General features: G+C 39.0%; 1 pseudogene; it reads right to left on the bottom strand.

The window, feature by feature from the left end:
* Positions 1-668: 668 nt before the first annotated feature.
* LOC138311476 (uncharacterized) lies at positions 669-21,185 on the bottom strand (annotated as a pseudogene).
* Positions 21,186-21,578: the final 393 nt, after the last annotated feature.

The following is a 21,578-nucleotide window of genomic DNA, read 5'->3' as shown; positions in this document are numbered from 1 at the left end:
AAATATCACTAAGTATATTTTTGAAAAGGTACAAGATATTATATCTATTTATAATACCTGTATACAAGTAATTTCATTTTTCATTTGAACACTATATGTGGTTACTTTTTGGATTATACGAATCTCGGTATGGTATACAAAAGGATCGACAATGAATATACTATTTTAATGATTTAGTATAATTTTGAAATAGTGAATTTAAATTTACACTTATACTGTAATTTAAAAACATATATCAGAAATATCATTGATGTATTTCTGCTTTTTAGTAAACATTATGGATAAAGTTCCAAAGGCAACAATATAGATATACATATTATTTTCGGTATAAGTTCGATATTGTTACTCCAATATCACGTAACTGATAACCGTCCACATTTTATTTTTACTCAAAAACTGTGCCGTGTTTGCATCGTTATGGCAGAAGTTTGAAATAAAAACACGGATTCTAGATATAGTCATGCTAAATTTTGGGATTTTAATCGTAAAAAGATAGTGTTACATTATACTGTTTTTTATTACACCGAAATTTACATAATATGATATCTTAATCTCAGTCCAGACTGATCCGAACATCATTTTCTAAAGAGAAGTTCTAAAATGTGTAGGGAGGACCCTTTTTTCTTTCAAATGTGCATTTTTAGAACATTCCCCATGCCCCCCCGCTTCCTACGCCCCTGCAGGAAAAAAGGGCATCCATGGTGCTTAGTTTAAAGCGCACCTTGACCTCAATAAATGACCACCAGATCAGAGTCCAGGGGCACCAAGAAGATATCAACAACTTCCTTTACAAGGAAAAATCTTACAAATTTTCTTGAACATTGTTTATTGAATTCTAGACCTATTGAATCCTTGAGAGAATAGCCAGGGCTTAAGCTCTGGGTCAAAATTGGGATTACTTTGTTTAGTTTCAATTCTGTTTTATGTAAGAGTGGCTAAATCAGGCTTGGATTCGACATGTCAACCGAGATAATCATACAACATCACAGACATCATTATATTAATATCTACGACGCCACAATAACGTTCGTCTTACAACATTTATGACATGACCGTATATAACATTGCTAAATGGGTCAGAGTGATATTATACATGAATGCATTTTCACGGTCAATCTGATGATTCCTGTCAGCATCCTAATTATTATGCGGTAGTTGTCTATCACTATACACAACAAAGCAAAATTGTGAAATGAATTTTAATTAACATTATTGACCTCACCCACCCAGTCTGTACAGTAACTTAAGCCTAAGCAATTATTATGTGTCATGTAAAACTGCAGCGCATACAAATCGCTATATCTACATGTAATAATGTTAATCATATACATTGTCAAACTACATTGTTACCATTTTTTCTGGTTTGTTTTCTCTTAGTTGTCTAATATTCAGATTACTTAAAGTCGTTTCGGTACCTTCTGAAAGTCATTTCGCCATGTTTACTTTATGATACTGAAAAGACTTCCGCATGTACCGAAATGACATGTAACGAAGCTGCGTTACATGTGCCTACAGACTACCGAAACGACATGTGCATTACTTTATGGTTTAACTACTAGCAATTTAATCATATGATCAAACAATATATTAGGAGATACATATATTCAAACGGCATCTGCCTCAAAGGCAGTACAATTGTCAGTTTACGTGCTGTTAAGCCACGATTTAGAAAGCATGCATGGTTCTGTTGTCAGACAGTCACTCGCGATGATGATCATAAACAGACTGTAAACAGTACCTAACGTTATATTTGCAGGCCTACAAAAACAATCAAATATATCTGATAATACTAATATCCACCGTTAATGATATTGATGTCTATAACAAGTAAAATGAACAATTACTTACCTGATAATGCCGGATTTAACTTGAACATCAAGGCGGCTTCAACGTTTTTACTCAACCGGATACAAACAATATACACATTCCTCATAGGGGGCGCGATAGTCTGCGCCATGATTTTGTGTATTCGAGACAGTACAAACAGCTCCATTTCACTGTTGCACTTTTTGGGCGCATTTTGTAACATAAATGTGATGATAAGTGCATAACTTATTTACTCATTTTATGATGTTTAGTCACTTCTACAGAAAATTTCAAAAATATCACTCATTTTTAAATGGTACATTTGCCGGTCCAATCGTTCAGAAGTTCCGAAGGAAGGCGCCGCGGGACCCCAAAATATCTCGTCTGTTGTGGAAATTTACCGAGAACCTGCGAAATACCACCAATATTCAATGCTGTATTGTGGCCGTTGTATGTAACATTTCCAAAAATCAGAAATACCGTTTTGTTCAGAAATGCAAGGACCTTTTATATGTAAAGTTCTAGCATGTCAGCTTTATCAGTTAATTTACTAGGACGAATTAAACAGAAACCAGTGGTCAAAATGTCGATTTTGGAGGTTTTACACCAAAATATCTCGCCATTTTGAATTTTCACAGCTAAGGTGATTACTCCAATCGATAGATCACGCCGAGTTTAGCTTACATTCAAAATTTCAGCAAAAAATATCGTTGGGTTTCCTTATTACTCAAATCGCGAAAATAAGCAGGTTGATAGGTTTATTTAACCGTGTTAACATTTCGTTTTAGAACGAAAACTCTGTTATAACAGAGTTGTCGTTCTTTCTCTTCATTTCATATAAATGATTGGGTCTGAAAAAAATGAAATATTTCCATTTCTGTCAGTAAAGCAGGTTTACATTTTACAAGGTTATTAATTAAAGTGTGCTTCCATGGGCAATCTAAGCTGCTACTTTCTATCACCTTACGTTTCAGAGGATGCCTAGTTTTTATTGTTTTTTTACACCATGAATACAATAATGAACAGTATTACTGGTACTCATTATTTCTGCTCTTGTAATTATTTGTATATCATCAGTATTGTCAGGCTGACGAACACAGTAAACATCTTTTACAACTGAATGATCTGGCTGGGTAGAAGAATCAGGTTTTGCTTGATATTGATTGTCAGCTATTATAAAACTTTTACCATTAAATATCCATTTCCCGCATGGCTGCCTTGCGATGAAGCTTTCAACTTTTTCAAAATACTGTTCTGGATGATCCCTTCGAAGATGAAAGAGGTACATGTGGTGGTCTATTACAGTGTATCTCTTCCGAATGTCAAAAGTCTCATCCAGGAGCAAAAGATCAAAGTTGCATCTCTGACAGAGACTCTCTGTAGATAAAAAGAAAAAAAATTGTCATGACCAAATAAACTGTATATAAAGTACGAAATCACAATGCAAAATAGAGTTTTCAATACCCTACAAAATATATATAAACATGCGGTTACATGAGAAAATTCAACTACAGTGTATTAATGCAATGAAAATATATGTATATAGGCAAAAATAATTTAATAATATTTTTACACATCTTTTAAATGGATCTCCATAAGGTTTTATTGGTATTTCAATTTTTTGCATCATAACTCCCTTAATTGGTGTATAATTTTGAGTAAATTTTAGCAAACAATATCAAAACATTAAACTCAGATTTACATTCAATACACACTAACCAAGGCAGGCGGACAGAGCCTCAAATCTGTAGAATCATCAGCATAGCCCCAAGGCAATGCCTCACATCACTCATCAAACGTACTGAAGATGTGTGTCTGGGAGAAAAAAAATATACCATTATTTACTATGCTATAAACAAATAGAGACAAGTTATCTTTCAGTGACATTAAGATAGATAAAATGTGGTGAAACCTCACTTCACCTATGCATAGTTAAACAGTTATATAGATAGTATGACTTCGTAAGTATGAATCAACATGTAGCTCTTACACAAATATCAAATAAAATAAAGCATAATTGGCACTTGTATTGATATATATTTACAGTTTGCACTGACATGGACTCAATAACCATGCTTTCTAGTATTATCATTAGGCAATTCCAATTTGATTTCTTGTTCTTCGGATTTTGGGATTTTAAAATAGGAGCGAGCGAGCGAAATTTTTTTAATTCTAAAAATATTTTGAAAGCGGAAAAAATTGGAGCGAGCGAATATTTTCACAGTATTTTTTTATTAGACTTTTATGTTTATTTCTTGAAATAACAAATACTATTAATAACAGAGTTTTTATGTTAAAATATGAGTTTTGCTGTTTTCTTCAGTGTTTTCAACATTCATAACTATATCAAAGATGTAAAAAAAAAAAGTCTAATGTTAAGGTATTTGTGTAGCTATTGAACATATGCTATTACACAAAATGCTTTCAATGCATGGCATACACGTATTTCAATTTTAAGACAAATCTTGATAATTTTAACATTAAATAGCAATTGTAATGTATATTTGATATAGGACCAAAGGGGCATAACTCGAATAGTAGTACTTACTTGGGCATGGGTGCCCATAAGCACCCAGAGTCGTATAACTGACACCGTGAGAGTGTTTATATATCGGAGTTAGGGGCTTTATGATAAATAATTACTTAATAAGTGTTGTGTTGGTTTAGTGATTATCTTGATGACTAGTGTGCCCAATTTCGAATTATATGTCGCCCAAAATGTGTCAATAGGGTGCCCAAAATGTGTCAATAGGGTGCCCAAAATGTGTCAACAGGGTGCACAAACTCCTGTCAATTAGGAGTTTGTTAGGGATGTTTTCTGTTCTCGTGAGAACCTTAAAATGATGAGTGGTATAAAAGAGAGTGCGTATGAGAGGATGAGCGAGTCTGACGAGAGCCCGAGTCTGGATGAGAGGCTGGATGTGATACCTCTGTATTCTGTACATGTATATATTCTGTTTGGATTTTAATACACTATTGGAACTTTACAACTGTGTTGTTTCTTCACTCAAGTGGTAACCCAGCACAAGACGACCCAATCTATTTATCTTTTATGTGACGTGGCGGACGACAGCCATCATACTGTAGGAACTCAGTGATTTGAGAGGAAACACAAGTTACACGGAGTCTGATCAACTTCTTGTAGTCTAATTTATCAATGCGGTAATTATCATCTTGTTTCCTGTCAGGTCGCTAGTTCCGGGTACCACAGTTTGTATTGGCATATACCATTGTTAAAGTATTACGATCGGCAACTATCAAACACGTACATACATACGGACTATAACACAACGAAAATCGTCGCATTGGTGGCAGCGTGTGGGATCGTCTTGTGTTATTTTGGGTTTATCTTAGAGTGGAAAAACATACTTAAGAGTTAAACATGGATCATTCTGATGAATCGGATACCTTACGAAGCAGAAACGAACCAACCCTCGGGCTCCGTCATTCTCCAACCCCCAGGTAAGAACACGTACTTTTAATCAAGTTCATTTTGAGGACTCGGGAATGTTTCCACCCTCAGGTCCGTCGGCGACAAGTACGCCGAGACGAATGCCCTCATCACAGGTGCGTCGTCAGTCGGAACGGGGAATTACAAGTGGTATTTCCCAGCAGTCCAAATTTAGTACAGTAACTTGGGGAAAACTTTGGTTATGGTGGAGTTGTTTGTTGTTGATTTGTGGAGGGATGGTAGCAGCATCGTGGTTTTTATTTCCTAATCACCCCGTGGTAAAGGAGTCTCAGCAGTACGTAATGTACGTCCTACTGGGTACCATGGGAATGGTATTATTTACCATTTTGATTAAAATTGTATGGGGAATTTGTCGTTCACGAGCTCAGGAGTCACGTGTTAATCAGTTTCATGATTCCAAGACTCGGAGGAATAATTCTAACAGCCCTGTTTTAACTGGAGCTTTAGAATCGAGTCAGGATTTGGGATATTTGGACGATCACGATGACGAGTTCAGTCAAAGTTTTCACAACAACTTGGAAACGGTGAAAAATCCAGAAATTGATGTTCCCTCAAGGTCTCGCGCCCATAATTCTCAAGCTATCTCTTACAACACAAACGGCAGTAATTATCCATCAGATGCACCCCCTAGGGAATATCCCATCTGTAGGACTTTTAGTGGTGTGGGGTTAGATATTTGGTAAGAATTTCGTCAATATTTTGACAATATTGTTGAGTTAAACGGCTTGACCCAGGGAAAATCCAGACGTATTTTGCTCAGCTGTTTAAGGGGCCAGGCGGAGACGTTCGCCTATGGTCTTCCGCTCGTTATGCAGCGTAACTATGACCGATTAAGGCAGAGAATGGAAGAGCGATTTGGTTATACTGCAATGAAAGAAAGATACATTGCAGATGCTAAAATTCGCCGTAGAAAGACTAATGAGTCATTTAGGGATTTCGGACAGGCACTTGAAGACCTGTACCGCAGGGCTTATCCTGAAAGTCCCGAGCTAGTTGAGGAGTATGCCATTATGTCTTTCCTAGATAAATGTGGTGGAACCGAAGAGTTTCGTCTCGCAGTTAAGCGGACAATGCCACATTCTTTACAGGAAGCCGTCACTAACGCAATGCGAGAGGAGTCATTACGAATTAGTGAAAAAGAGCTTACCAGACCTAAAAAGAGTTATGTTAATGACGTCACAGATGATGAAATGGATGAGATATTTACCGGTGCCCGTAGCGAGCCCGCCAAAAGAGGCTACTACAGAGGTGCTTATGATAAAACAAACTCTGGGTCTATCCATAATGGGCGAGGACAAGGTTTCAAATTCAATCGCCCAGGTTACAATAACCGCCATAAGGGACATGCCGGCAGTAAATCCCAGCGGTATCCGCGAAGTACAGGAAATGGGCCACCTGTTCGCGAGTCATATAAAGAAGTTGCTAATTCTTTAAACGAGACAGGACTGGGGCAGTAGGCCTACCTTCAGTCTGTTCTCATAATCGGCCTGATATTGGGGTGTTACAAAATAGTGCGAAAAATCATAATGATATCGCTATTGATCAGACCAATCTCTCACAGCAGGAGAGTAGGGCACGGCTGGACCCCCATGGTCGTGGTAATGATCTATCAATTAACTACAGTAGAAACAGTCGTGCACAACACGATTTGGAAGGAGGATTTTGTTTAGCTAAAGTCCCCTGTGACGGGAACATGATGGTCAGAGGTTTAATTGAGGGATCTTCAATTAACTGGAAAGTAGATACAGGGGCTAAACAGACGTTCATTACTATGGAAGTTTATTTTTCTTTGATTGACAAGCCAAGTCTAGAGCCAGTTGACACGAGGTTTGTGGCTGCTGACGGTAATGAAATTAGATGTTTGGGACAAGCAATTTGACATTTGGAGAAGAGATGTTTGAAATTACAGTAGTTGTAGGAGGGGTTGCCAAAAATTTATTAGGAGCAGATTTCATAGTGAAATATCGCTGTAATTGGAATCATGATGAGAACAGTTTTATGATAAGAGGTGAAAAACTACCCATGGAGAATCGAGACGGAACAATTAGATCCGGTAGAGTTATTGCGTTAGAAACCGTTGTTGTTCCAGCTGGACATGAGACCATTATTAAATCTGGACTCGTCCAAAGGCAAAAATTAAAAACAGGTATCACATACTCTAGGTATTTTGACACCTGAACGGAGGTTCATGGAGAGGCATGGCCTTGCTATTGCATGAACATTAGTTGACGTTAGTAATGAGGTAGTATATACCAGGGTTTTCAATCCTGGTAGCACTGACGTTACGGTGTACAGACATACACATATGGCTCTGTTCACACCAGCGCATAAAATAGGTTCAAGTTTCAACCCACAGGTACACTCCGAGGAAAGGATAAGTAGCTCGATCGAGGAGATATCTGACGACATAACAAATGAAAACGGAGCTATTCCTAATCATTTGATTGATGTCTATGAGAGCAGCTGTGAAAACCTAACAGCAGAACAAAAACAAAAGTTCCGGTCATTTTTGGTGAAATGGCAAGACAGTTTTGCGCGACCTGGTGAAGTGGGGCGAACCAATCTTGGGACGCACACCATTAAACTAACCGACGAAACTCCTATACGCGAGTCACCGCGTCGGATACCAATATACAAACGTAAAGCTGTAGATGATGAAATTGAGAAGTTAGAGAAACAGGGACTTATTGAAAAGTTGGACAGTCCCTGGAGTTCACAGGTAGTCATGGTACAAAAGAAAGATAAAACATGGCGAATGTGTATCGATTATCGGAAACTAAACGAGAAAACGGTTAAGGACGCTTATCCTATTCTGCGCATAGACGAGAATTTAGACTCGCTGGGCGGAGCTGACTGGTTCTCATCCCTAGATTTGGACATGGCCTATCACCAGGTTCCAATGTCCGAGGGAGACCGAGCCAAAACTGCTTTCGCTACACCGCGCGGGGGACTTTACCAATTTGTAACTATGCCTTTCGGGTTATGTAACGCGCCATCTACATTTCAGCGAATTATGAAAAAGGCGTTAACAGGGTTACAATGGCATGTGGCGGTGTTATACCTTGATGACATAGTTGTTTTTGGTAGATCTTTTGAGGAGCATTTTGAGAACCTAACAAAAGTGTTAGAGAGGCTAAAGTCTTCAGGCCTTTTATTAAAATCGAAAAAATGTAAACTACTAAAAAGAGAAACCAAATTTTTAGGCTATATAGTGTCTAAAGACGGAGTACGGACTGATCCAGAGAAGATAGACTGTGTCAAAAACATACCTAGACCGACCAATGTCACGGAGGTTAGGAGCTTTCTGGGTCTTACGTCATATTACCGGAAGTTCATTCAGAGTTACGCCGATATCGCGAGACCGCTTTATCAACTTACGTCAAAAAGTAATTCATTTCATTGGAGCTGGAGCTGTGAGCAAGCGTTTCTTAAACTAAAACAAAACCTCACTACTGCTCCAATTTTGGCGTATCCACAGATAGACGGATCAGAATTTATTTTGGATACGGACGCCAGCCTTCTGGCTATTGGCGCTGTTTTTTCGCAGGTCCAGGACGGAAAAGAGCGTGTGATCGCTTACGCGAGTAGAACATTAGACAAACCAGAACGGAATTATTGCGTTACGCGACGCGAGATGTTGGCCGTTGTGTATTTTACAAAATATTTTAAACATTATCTGCTCGGACGCAGATTTACTTTGCGCACGGATCACGGATCACTGACATGGCTTCACAGGTTTAAAGAACCGGACGGTCAAATACATCGCTGGATTCAACAGCTAAGCCAATTCCATATGAAAATAATTCACAGAGAGGGAAAACGTCACGGAAACGCGGACGCGATGTCGCGGTTAGTGTCATTGTCAGACGAAAAGTGTAGCCAGTGTAAAATGCCGATGAATTACACATACGATGGCCCAAAAGAAACTGTTGTACAAAACATGACAGATCTCAATGTGGATAATCTAAACCTAGACGGCCCAGAGAAAACTGTTGTACAAAACATGACAGATCTTATAGTGGGTAATGTGGAGGAATTATCAGACAGCGATGACGAAACGCCAGAACGTGCCCAGAAAAACACTAATGGGCAGAATTCTGACGTCGGGGAAAATATTGCGGGAGCAATACCTGTGACAAAGAGGGGGAGAAAACCAAATAGACCACCTCCGGCGCGTCCTAGGCCAATTCCAGAATTAGATTTTAGTTCTGAATCTATTCAAAATTTTCAGAAAAATGATCAAGTTTTGAACAAAATTATCAATTTAAAAACAATGATGGAAGGGAGGCCAGATTCAAAAGATTTTTCAAACGAGTCACCAGAATTTAAATTTTGGTTAGCTAGATGGGAACTTTTGGAGATAAAAAATGGTTTACTTTGTATATATTGGCAGGATTCAAACAGTCATGCGAGATATAGAATTTGTGCTCCTGAGTCCATGCAAAATGGTATTCTGTGGCATCTTCATGACGCTCATACTGCAGGTCACCTGGGTATTAGAAAAACCTGGGAAAAAGCCAAACTGTGTCCATATTACTGGATAGGTATGCAACGAAAAGTGAAGGACTATGTTACTAGTTGTGATATTTGCGGTGAACGGAAAAATCCACCAGTTAAGAAAAGACACAATATGAAATCCTATATCATGGGAGGCCGATTCGAGCGGATCGCTACAGACATCGCTGGACCATTCCCTACGACTGAGAAGAACAATAAGTACGTGTTGGTTGTTAGTGACTATTTTACCAAATTAACAGAGATATTTCCAATGGAAAATATGCTGGCTGAAACAGTCGCTGATATCATCGTGCGCTCGTGGATTAAGAGATACGGTTGTCCTCGTGAAATCCATTCCGACCAGGGGAGACAATACGAAAGTGCAGTTTTTAAGGAGGTGTGTAAACTTTTAGAAATTAAAAAGTGCAGAACATCACCATTACACCCAAGATCTGATGGAATAGTGGAAAGAATGAACAGAACTGTGAATGACATTTTGTCAAAATATATCAACATCAATCAAAGAGACTGGGACGATCACCTGGATTTTGTAGTTATGGCTTACAACACAACTCCACATGAAAGTACGGGAATCACTCCACATCGCATGGTATACGGAGTTGAAATGAACACCCCATTACATATCCAAACGCACATTATTGAAGAAAACTCTGATATATGTTTTGCAACGGATTATGCTATCCAGTTAGAAGAAAAGTTGAGAAACGCACATGATTTTGCACGAAAAAAATTATTGCGTGCTACAGAAGTTCAAAAACGGCATTATGATTTCGGTGTGAAACAAACAAACAAATTAAAAGTTGGAGACCTGGTTTGGCGGAATCAAAAACAGAACATTATTGGCAGAAAAAAAGAAAATAGCGAGACAATGGACAGGTCCTTGGGTGATAACCAATGTGTTGTGTGATGTCCTTTTCAAAATCAAATGTCGCAAGAATGGAGATGAAATTGTCATTCATGGGGATAACGTGAAGAGATATATGGGAGACAAGTTGTTAAAGTGGTACAGTCAGAGTGCTTCTCAACATGACAATCTCACAGTCACGATTCCCCGGGCAGAGGAATTGAGCTTATCAAAGAACGGTGACCGATATGGGCTCGACATCAAGGACACTGCTCCCGACGGCCCGTCGCGTGGATTGCCACCGACAGAGGACACAGGTGTCTTGCCGGGGCGCCCAAATAACATGAGCGGGTGCCCAAATAACATGAGCGGGTGCCCAAATAACACACCCAGTAGACGGTCCCCCGACCATAATCATGGGCACACGCCCTTGTCAATCATTCGCGATACAGCCGACTCAAGCACACGATTGGTCGACATCGATACTAAGAGGGCGGGGCCAAGTCAACAAGGTCGGGACGCTGGGGTAGTTCGCCCCACTCAAGTACGAATTTCATCGAGACAGCCCAATTTCGGGATGTGGCCGAATGTTCTCCCGCACTGATCAATTTACAGGACATTTAGGAAATTTCCACCATTTGAAAGAAGCTGATGTAGCGTCGTTAACAAATTCGACAGAAGCAAGGTATATAAAACCAGAAGTTTTCCAATCCGGAGGGGAAGAACGACCCTGTGCACCATGTAGATCAAGATATACCGGCTGTACCTGTTCAAACTCTACCACCATTCAGCCAGACGGAAGATGGAGAGGTATCACTACCTGAGTCGTCGGAAGGGCCTACACCTAACCAGGAGATACTTGACACACCTGTGCATTCGCCTCAGCTGTTCTCCTCTGGAACTAGTGTGGCGATCGACGACATAGGGTTTTATACAACCAAGAGGACAGAATCCGAGGGGAAAACTCAACAACCACAGGAACCAACCGAAATGGACACTGATAGTAGCGACTCGAAATCCATCGACTACATCGATAGCGACTCGGAATTCCAGGAACACGAGCAACAGCAGTCAAGTGATGGTCCGATGCCACCCTATGTGAACTGTCGTCGAGACGCATTGACAATATCTTTGATCACAACAACAAGAACATGTGCCGACGGGAGTTTCGACATAGAACGGCGACAAGTTTTCTCGTCAACAAATAGGGAATCGCCCAGTGATGTGGATTGGTTCAGCTTCATGGCCCAGATCCGTGACGAGATTCGGGGCCACAACATCGACCTAACGACGCGGACGGCAGAGGAGGAACCTTTATAAACTAATTTGGACTTGAAAGAAAAAAAAAATGTGTTAAAGTAGTATTTTTCGATTTCTGGACACAGTTTGGCCTAAACCCTGTATATAAAAAAGAAATGTGTTATATGTTGAAATATTTTGTGCGGTTGTTGCATTTTTCTTCAATGAATTTTTACCGTTACAGTAAAGTACTTAAATGTACAATGTATATGTATTTTCACTATTTTGTAAGTACAAGTATCCACGTGTATCCAGCGTTCACTGCAGTGGACGCGATCACGGTAATGGGTACGTACATAAATGGAAGACGAGTCTTCGAATATTGTTAATTTTCATTTTTTATAATCAATTCTTTTAAATGTTAGTGCATCAGTTTAACTACTAATTAGAGTTTAATTACTAATTAGACTATTATATGAGGAATATATGTATGCACATGAATCTATAGTGTTACACATTAGTGGACACGGTCATGATATTGGGTATACATGTACATACATATTGTTAATGATTTAATTATGAATTACTATTATAGTTATTTGATATGCTATTTTTCTTATCTGTATTATCTAAATTTAGTACAAGTATTTACATGTATCTTGTGTTACACGTTAGTGGACACGATCGTGGTAATGGGTACATACATTGGAAGTCCTGTACCTTCCAACAATGTAGATGTGTATATATGTGTGTTATTGTGGTAACGTACTGTGTTTATTGTCCTTTGGGTACACAGTCACATAGTGGATGCGCGTACACACAGTCATATTTTAGGAGCAAATATGTATACCTCTTAGTTTCGATTTAATTTTCAAATCTAATTTGTGTAATACAATGCCTATTGTAAGGCATACCATTACTTTCTATCTACAATATGAAATCTATTTTTTTTTTGTAATGTCAGAAAGATGAATGAGAGGGAGAGAAAGGTAAAAGTTTTTATTATTACAAAACAGTTTTTATTTTGAACAGTGGAAGTTCAATCTTCCCTAGAAGGGGGTAGTGTAATGTATATTTGATATAGGACCAAAGGGGCATAACTCGAATAGTAGTACTTACTTGGGCATGGGTGCCCATGTGCACCCAGAGTCGTATAACTGACACCGTGAGAGTGTTTATATATCGGAGTTAGGGGCTTTATGATAAATAATTACTTAATAAGTGTTGTGTTGGTTTAGTGATTATCTTGATGACTAGTGTGCCAAATTTCGAATTATATGTCGCCCAAAATGTGTCAATAGGGTGCCCAAAATGTGTCAATAGGGTGCCCAAAATGTGTCAATAGGGTGCCCAAAATGTGTCAATAGGGTGCCCAAAATGTGTCAATAGGGTGCCCAAAATGTGTCAATAGGGTGCCCAAAATGTGTCAATAGGGTGCCCAAAATGTGTCAATAGGGTGCCCAAAATGTGTCAATAGGGTGCCCAAAATGTGTCAACAGGGTGCACAAACTCCTGTCAATTAGGAGTTTGTTAGGGATGTTTTCTGTTCTCGTGAGAACCTTAAAATGATGAGTGGTATAAAAGAGAGTGCGTATGAGAGGATGAGCGAGTCTGACGAGAGCCCGAGTCTGGATGAGAGGCTGGATGTGATACCTCTGTATTCTGTACATGTATATATTCTGTTTGGATTTTAATACACTATTGGAACTTTACAACTGTGTTGTTTCTTCACTCAAGTGGTAACCCAGCACAAGACGACCCAATCTATTTATCTTTTATGTGACGTGGCGGACGACAGCCATCATACTGTAGGAACTCGGTGATTTGAGAGGAAACACAAGTTACACGGAGTCTGATCAACTTCTTGTAGTCTAATTTATCAATGCGGTAATTATCATCTTGTTTCCTGTCAGGTCGCTAGTTCCGGGTACCACAGTTTGTATTGGCATATACCATTGTTAAAGTATTACGATCGGCAACTATCAAACACGTACATACGTACGGACTATAACACAACGAAAATCGTCGCACAATGTTTAATATATCTAAAAGGAAATAGTCAAGAAAGTTTAACTTTTTGTCAATAATTTCAATAATTAATTTGCTGTTGACAGAGCTATCAGCAAAAACCAACAAACTAATAGAAACAATCAGGGATTAGCATTAATGGAAAATATTTTAAACCAATATAACCTCATCTGACATGTACATTTTTTCTTAGTTGTCACATAATATTGTATGGAACTGACTATTTATTATTTATGATTTTCTCACGAAACGCAAACATACATATAACCTATCAACACAAAAATGAAGACATATGTATGATATATTGTCATAGAAAGTAACACTAAGTTTGGATCTCAGTAAAATGTGTAATTTACTACCGATGTTAATTTGACAGAATAGCAGACGAACCGTCACCTATCTAGCTGTTACTAAGTCATGCAGTCAAAACATGTTTGCAAATGCAAACTATGTGGGCCACGTGTCAAAATTCACACTGGCCAGGTCTTAAGATATAAGGCAACTGATGTGTTAATTAATTAGGCTAGAGATTGCCTTCAAATAATGGACATGCTTGATTACCGTTATTCGTTCGTAAGTCGGCCAGTCAAATCACCTGTCATGGTCGCCATTTTTAGAGTGAGATCGAACGCAAAGTCTTTTAAAAGAGTTGCAGACATCGGCAAAAACAGACTGAAATCGGGACACGTCCTATTAAAAAGTATGCGTCCCTCAGTCTCTACCTCGCAGTACCACTCTGCACGTGGTGGCGGAAAAACTTGACATTTCTGTTGTTGTAAAGGTTTGCAAGACGCTTGCGGGTTTGAAGACACAATGTACGAATAATTCAAACATCTGAGTGACCAGGAAATGGTGACTAGTAAAAATGAACCCTATGAAAATTTGCCCGGGTTCGTCAGATTCCCGGACAAAAAAATGAGGAGCGGTAAAAAAATTATTTTATTTTTATTTCATTTTCGGAAAATAGGAGCGGGAAATCCGACGAACGAGACATTAAATTGGAATGGCCTTATCAGTGTATAATGTTAGCACAACACGCGCAGCGATTCTATTGTTACGTGAATAGTCGATGGTGTAGCAACGTGGAGTCATGACCCAACTTATGGCGGGAACATATGAATGACTCGATTCCAATCAGCTGTTCAATCGAATTCGTTGACGATGACAGGAGAGAAAAAATATTGGTATTTTAATGAAAAATATCCAACTGCCGCGGGAAAAAATAATATTCATTTACTTGAAAAACTGTAAATATAAGGAATAGATGTTTATTTTGTTGAGGTTATGGGGGTATAATGATAATGGAGCCCGTGTGAATTTTATGTAACCCGGCTTTGCCGGGGTTACATAAAATTTATCCGGGCTCCATTATCATTATACCCTCATAACCTCAACAAAATAAACATCTATTCCTTAATTAATGTTTGTGATATATATTTTTAGTGTAAAAGAAATAATTATAACGTTACATTAAAAACAACCTGAAAAGATGTAAAATATAATGCCAACTAGATTCAAATTACAACAACTATCATTTCCCTCAATACAATGCACATGTATTTATCACTTTGGGGAACTTACCATATATATGTCGAAGCAAGTGGGTCTCCATCTCTCTAGCACCAGCTTGATGAACCCAAAACAAACAACCATCCCAGGAACACACAATATCAACCACATGAATTGAAGTGATGCGGCACGCCAGCTCACACAAGGATGTGTATGTATAGCGTTGCTGACGCTGCACACATCTCATGGAAAAACTGAAAGAAAAAACAAGAGGCCCAGAGGGCCTGTATCGCTCAACTGGTTTGTAATGCCAAGTAATGTTCTGAATACAAGTTCATTGTTTCTTTTCTGAAGGAATTTGAATATTTACCTCTAATTCCCCTATTTGGCCCCACTCTTTCTGCTCCAGGGGATCAAAGCCAAAATTTATACGAATTCAGTTAACCCCAAGGATGTTTCTGGCCAAATTTGGTTACAATCCATGCAGAACTCTAGGACAGGTAGCGATTTATAGGATTTACCTCTATTTCCCCTATTGGGCCTGCCCCTCCTACCCCCGGAGGGTCAGAGACAAAATTTATACAAGTTCTGTTCCCCTTCCCCCAAGGATGTTTCTGGCCAAATTTGGTTACAATCCATCCAGAACTCTAGGACAAGTAGCGATTTATAGGATTTTCCTCTATTTCCCCTATTGGGCCCCGCCCCTCCTGCCCCCGGGGGGTCAGAGTCAAAATTTATACAAGTTCTGTTCCCCTTCCCCAAAGGATGTTTCTGGCCAAATTTGGTTGCAATCCATGCAGAACTCTAGGACAAGTAGCGATTTATAGGATTTACCTCTATTACCCCTATTGGGCCCCGCCCCTCCTGCCCCAGGGGGGTCAGGGTCACCATTTATGCAAAATCTGATCCCCCTACCCCTAAGAAAGTTTCTGGCCAAATTTTGTTGCAATCCATGCAGTACTTTATGACAAGTAGCGATTTAAATGAAATGTTGACGGAGGACGACGACGACGACGACGGACGCGCCCATGGCAAAAGCTCACCGGCCCTTTGGGCCAGGTGAGCTAAAATCAGTCATCCTTATTTAAATAACAAATTCAACAATCTATAAATCTACCTGACAACTGACCCACAAGTGATTTAAATTCAAAGCCTAGAGGTGGAGGGGCTATAGGGAATATGTCAGAAAACCTAAACTACTTGGCCAGCCCCAGTCCCATCCTAACTATCTTGTTAACTAAATCCAAAACCAAAGAACTGTTGTTTAATCTCTGTTTATTATAAACTCCAAAATTTATATATATATTTGTATATGATTTATGGTAACTAGAATTCATCAATTTATTTGATGAACTTGAACATTTCATGCTGATACTACCTTAAAGTCAGGGCCTGGGTTCTGTTCCACATCACCACAGCACAGTATCATGGATGGAATGGTAGGGTCAGGCTGAATGCATGGAGATGGAGCAGGCCAAGTTAACATGCTATCAAGGTATAAATGACAGTCAAATGGTTATTGAATTGATTATCAAAATGGTAGATTACTGTTAGTATCAACACTGTAAATAAACATTAGTATCAACATGGCAATTGAACATGGTAATTATCAAACCCTTTAAAAATATGCTCTTTGCAATATGTAGGCTGTATAGAAAATATATCATAGAAGTGTTAATATTTATACCTTTGTTTGACAAGTCTGGTAGTTTATCTAAGAGCTAGTTTTTAAAACTTTAAATAATTTTCTGGTACCAACATATTGGACTTGCAATATAATGATTTGGCTCTGTTATCTATTTTAGTTATTTACAGCTGTAGAAAGTGTATACATATATATTGACTGGGCTAAATTTAACAGAATGAACAACATGATTTAATTTAAATACTAGTAAATATACCAATCATAATAACTACAAGAGATCCCAGAGGGATCTTGGCGCCCACCAAAGAATGATCTATATCTGACAAAGAAAAGATGGATCTTTTCTCTACTTTTTAAACTTTTTCAAACATACTACATATAAAATTTGAGACAGATCGCTTCAGTACCTTTTGAGAAATAGCGGTAACAAACTTCAACTATCAAAATCCAAGATGACTCCTTGGCGGCCATCTTGTTGATCAATCGGTCCCAAATCACAATATGCACAACTAGGGCCCTAGGGGAACCTACATGTGAAATTTGAGAAAGATCCATTCAATACTTTCTGAGAAATAGCGATAACAAACTTTGAATATAAAATCCAAGATGGCTGCCTGGCAGCAATTTTGTTGACCGATCGGTCCAAAATCATAATATGCACAATTAGGGCCCTAGGGGAACCTACATATGAATTTTGAGACAGATCCCTTCAGTACTTTCTGAGAAATAGCGATAACAAACTTTGAATAACAAAATCCAAGATGGCTGCCTGGCGGCCATCTTGTTAACCGATCGGTCCCAAAAATGCAATATGCACAACTTAGTCCCTAGGGGAACCTACATATGAAATTTGAGACAGATCCGTTCAGTACTATCTGAGAAATAGCCATAACAAACTTTAACTATCGAAATTCAAGATAGCGGCCTGGCGGCCATCTTGTTCACCGATTGGTCCAAAAATGCAATATGCACAACAAGGGCCCTAGGGGAACCTACATATTAGATTTGAGAAAGATCCCTTCAGCACTTTTTGAGAAATGGGGATATCAAACCTTAACTATCAAAATCTAAGATGGGCGCCTGGCGGCCATCTTGTTTTTCCTATCAGCCTCAAAATCTGTATGGCACAACTAGGGACCAAGGGTAACCTCCATGTGAAGTTTGAACAAAATTCCTTCAGTAGTTCTCAAGAAATATCGATAACAAACTTCAACTGCCAAAATCAAAGATGGCTGCCTGGCGGCCATCTTGTTTTTCCGATCAACCTCAAAATCTGTATGGCACAACTAGGGACCAAGGGTAACCTCCATGTGAAGTTTGAACAAAATCCCTTCAATAGTTCTCAAGAAATATCGATAACAAACTTCAACTGCCAAAATCAAAGATGGCTGCCTGGCGGCCATCTTGTTTTTCCGATCAGCCTCAAAATCTGTATGACACAAATATGGACCAAGGGGACCCTCCATGTGAAGTTTGAACAAAATCCCTGCAGCAGTTTTTAAGAAATAGTGATAACAAGCATTGTTTACGGACGGACGACGGACGACGGACGACGGATGGCGGACGGACGCCAGGACGCGATTTGAATAGCCCACCATCTGATGATGGTGGGCTAAAAATGTAACATACCATCGATCTCTGCTGCCTCTTGCCTGTCCTTCGGTAGGTACGCCACTAAGGGTTTGGTGCTAGCATCATAGCATACACAACATAAACTGTAAAGTCATGTGCGGTTTGATGGACAGCTGGCGATCTGACAATAGGGGACATAGCAGAATATATGGTTTACTCAACTGTCCTTTATGCCAGGGTTCTGTGTACCAAATTTTATCAAAATCAGTCCAGTAGTTTTGTAATTCGCCAGATAAAGTGTCTACAGACAGACAGACTGATAGACGGACAACCCAATTCCAGTATACCATTCCGCCCCCTCTCCTGTTTAAAATTGTGTAAAATAACACACACAAAATATTTTAAAAAATGATCTCTAATCAACAAGGATACATACTATGCTCCAGAATGAAACATATTTAGAATAAGGGAAATTACACACCATTCCTGATGGGTACCCTGAAAATTCATGGCTCTTATTGAATGAGTCAAAGAATCATGCTATGTCAATTGAGTGACAGGGACCATATGTACATTAATACAAACCACATTGACCGGCTCCTTTCACACATCTATTGAAAGGTATCATATCCTAGATGCATCCTATATTGGAGTGAATTACAAGTCTTTATTTAATTTGATCGCCAAATGTCTTTCCTTAATTAGTCTTCTACATTGTATCTAACATTTTTAAGCTGAATCAGACAAAATATATCTTGGTTTTAAACGATCATAAGCCTCAGTATTGAAATATAATTATATGCTTCTATGATAGAATTTGTAGAGTTCATGGAAATAAATTGAGTTTTGAATTATCTGCATTCAGGTTACATTAACCTTCCAAGTTTTAGTAAATTGCTCAAGACTTTCATTGAACTATTTATTTATTATGGCCTGGTTGAGAGGGCACTATTGCCTCATAGTATTGTTGAGGGATGGAATAGTGCCCGAGCCGAAGGCGAGGAGACTATAGATCCTATCACGAGACAATACTATGAGGCAAAAGTGCCCTCTCAACCAGGCCATAATGGGTCAGTACATCACCATTACATGAGACCCGTTTTCATGTCATTGTAACAGAAACACGTCAAGCTACACCTCGCAACACTATCTCCATTTCCACACCACTTTGTTATGTTAAAAGTACAAATTTAACATATGAATTGTCGCAGAAATCTGTGTTTCTATAAAATGGGATTCAGCTTAATGAAGATTAAAAGTAGATCAATACAGAACAAGAGTGAACTGTCTTCTTTAGAAAAGCAACATTTGCTTCCATCCACGCCCACAACAGCCTGTCCGCCATCTTGGCGTCTTGGTTGAAGCGAAATGTTATCATGACGTCATGTAATAGTGACAACACAATACATTCACGTTCAATATTGCGCCACTTCAATAGTACCCGCTTGCCCAGGCACTACTGCAAATAGTAACCATGTGTGTAGCCAATCAGAATCCAGTATTCTGTCATGTGACGTACTAATGGCCAATAGGAAAACATATTATTGAGTACTATACATATATATATATACTATTCTAACCATAATTGCTTAATTTCTAAAAAATACATTGAAGCATTAAACTATCTTCCTATGGCATCAATGGTCTATATAGATGCCAGAGCTTTGCAGAAAATCTTCATAATGTGCGCTACATAGTTTAATACTTATATTTACATTATCAACTCATATTAAGGTTTCTGCTTTTGCATTGTTTAAGCTAGACCAGGACAACCGTTTATCAACGACGATTTAATCCACAAGATGGAACAGCCATTTTGACGTTGATCAGTTGACAATACCACGTCAACATTAGTGACGTCATAATGGTCATGTTTTGGGTGTCAGTTATACTGTCATATACTTCACTTTGCCTTGGTTAGTTTATATTGTAGAAGTGACATGGAAATGTAAATAGTGTGATAACTGCATCTGCATACACACGAGTACACACTGAGACTTACATGTTTTGATATAATTTACATTGGCGCCTGTGATCATGAATGAAGATCAAGGTCATTTTTTTAAAAACAAATATGGTAGCCCTTCATCCCAGCATGTCACAGGCCCAATATCAGGTCTCTAGGCCTCTTAGTTATTCACAAAAAAGTAATTTCAAGATTTTAGCCTATTTGACCCCTGTGACCTTGGATGAAGGTCAAGGTCATTGATTCGAACAAACTTGGTAGCCTTTTATCCCAGCATGCTGCAGGCCCAATATGAGTATCCTGTGCCTTTTGGTTCTTGAGAAGAAGTCATTTAAAGATTTTAGCCTATTTGACCTCTGACAAGGCTCTGTGACTTTGAATGAAGATCAAGGTCATTCATTTGAACAAACTTGATAACCCTTCATTCCAGCATGTCAGGGGCCTAATATCAGGTCTCTAGGCCTCTTAGTTATTCACAAGAAGTCGTGTAAAGATTTTAGCCTATTTGACCCCTGTGACCTTAAATGAAGGTCAAGGTCATTCATTTGAACAAACTTGGTAGCCTTTCATCTCAGCATGCTACAGGCCCAATATCAGTAGCCTGGCCTTCTGGTTCTTGAGAAGAAGTCGTTTAAAGATTTTAGCCTATTTGACCCCTGTGACCTTGAATGAAGGTCAAGGTCATTCGCTTGAACAAACTTGGTAGCCCTTCATCCCAGCATGCTACAGGCCAAATATCAGTACCCTGGGCTTTCTGGGTCTTGAGAAGAAGCTGTTTAAAGATTTTAGCCTGTAGCGGGATTGGACTGGGTCGACCATCGGTGACCAGGTAGCTCAGTCGGTAGAGCACTCGGCTAGTATTCTGAGGGTCCCGGGTTCAAATCCCGTCTGGCCGCTACATTTTCTCCTCTCCTGTTACAAAATTGGCGCCCAACTAAATAACCCACGGTGGTGGTGTTTGGAAGGGTCTCGTGTGTCT

The sequence above is a fragment of the Argopecten irradians genome, unplaced genomic scaffold, assembly GCF_041381155.1.
Source record: "Argopecten irradians isolate NY unplaced genomic scaffold, Ai_NY scaffold_0029, whole genome shotgun sequence".
Lineage (NCBI taxonomy): Eukaryota > Metazoa > Mollusca > Bivalvia > Pectinida > Pectinidae > Argopecten > Argopecten irradians.
Note: the sequence above shows the minus strand (reverse complement) of the source record. Positions and strands in the feature narration are given on the sequence as shown.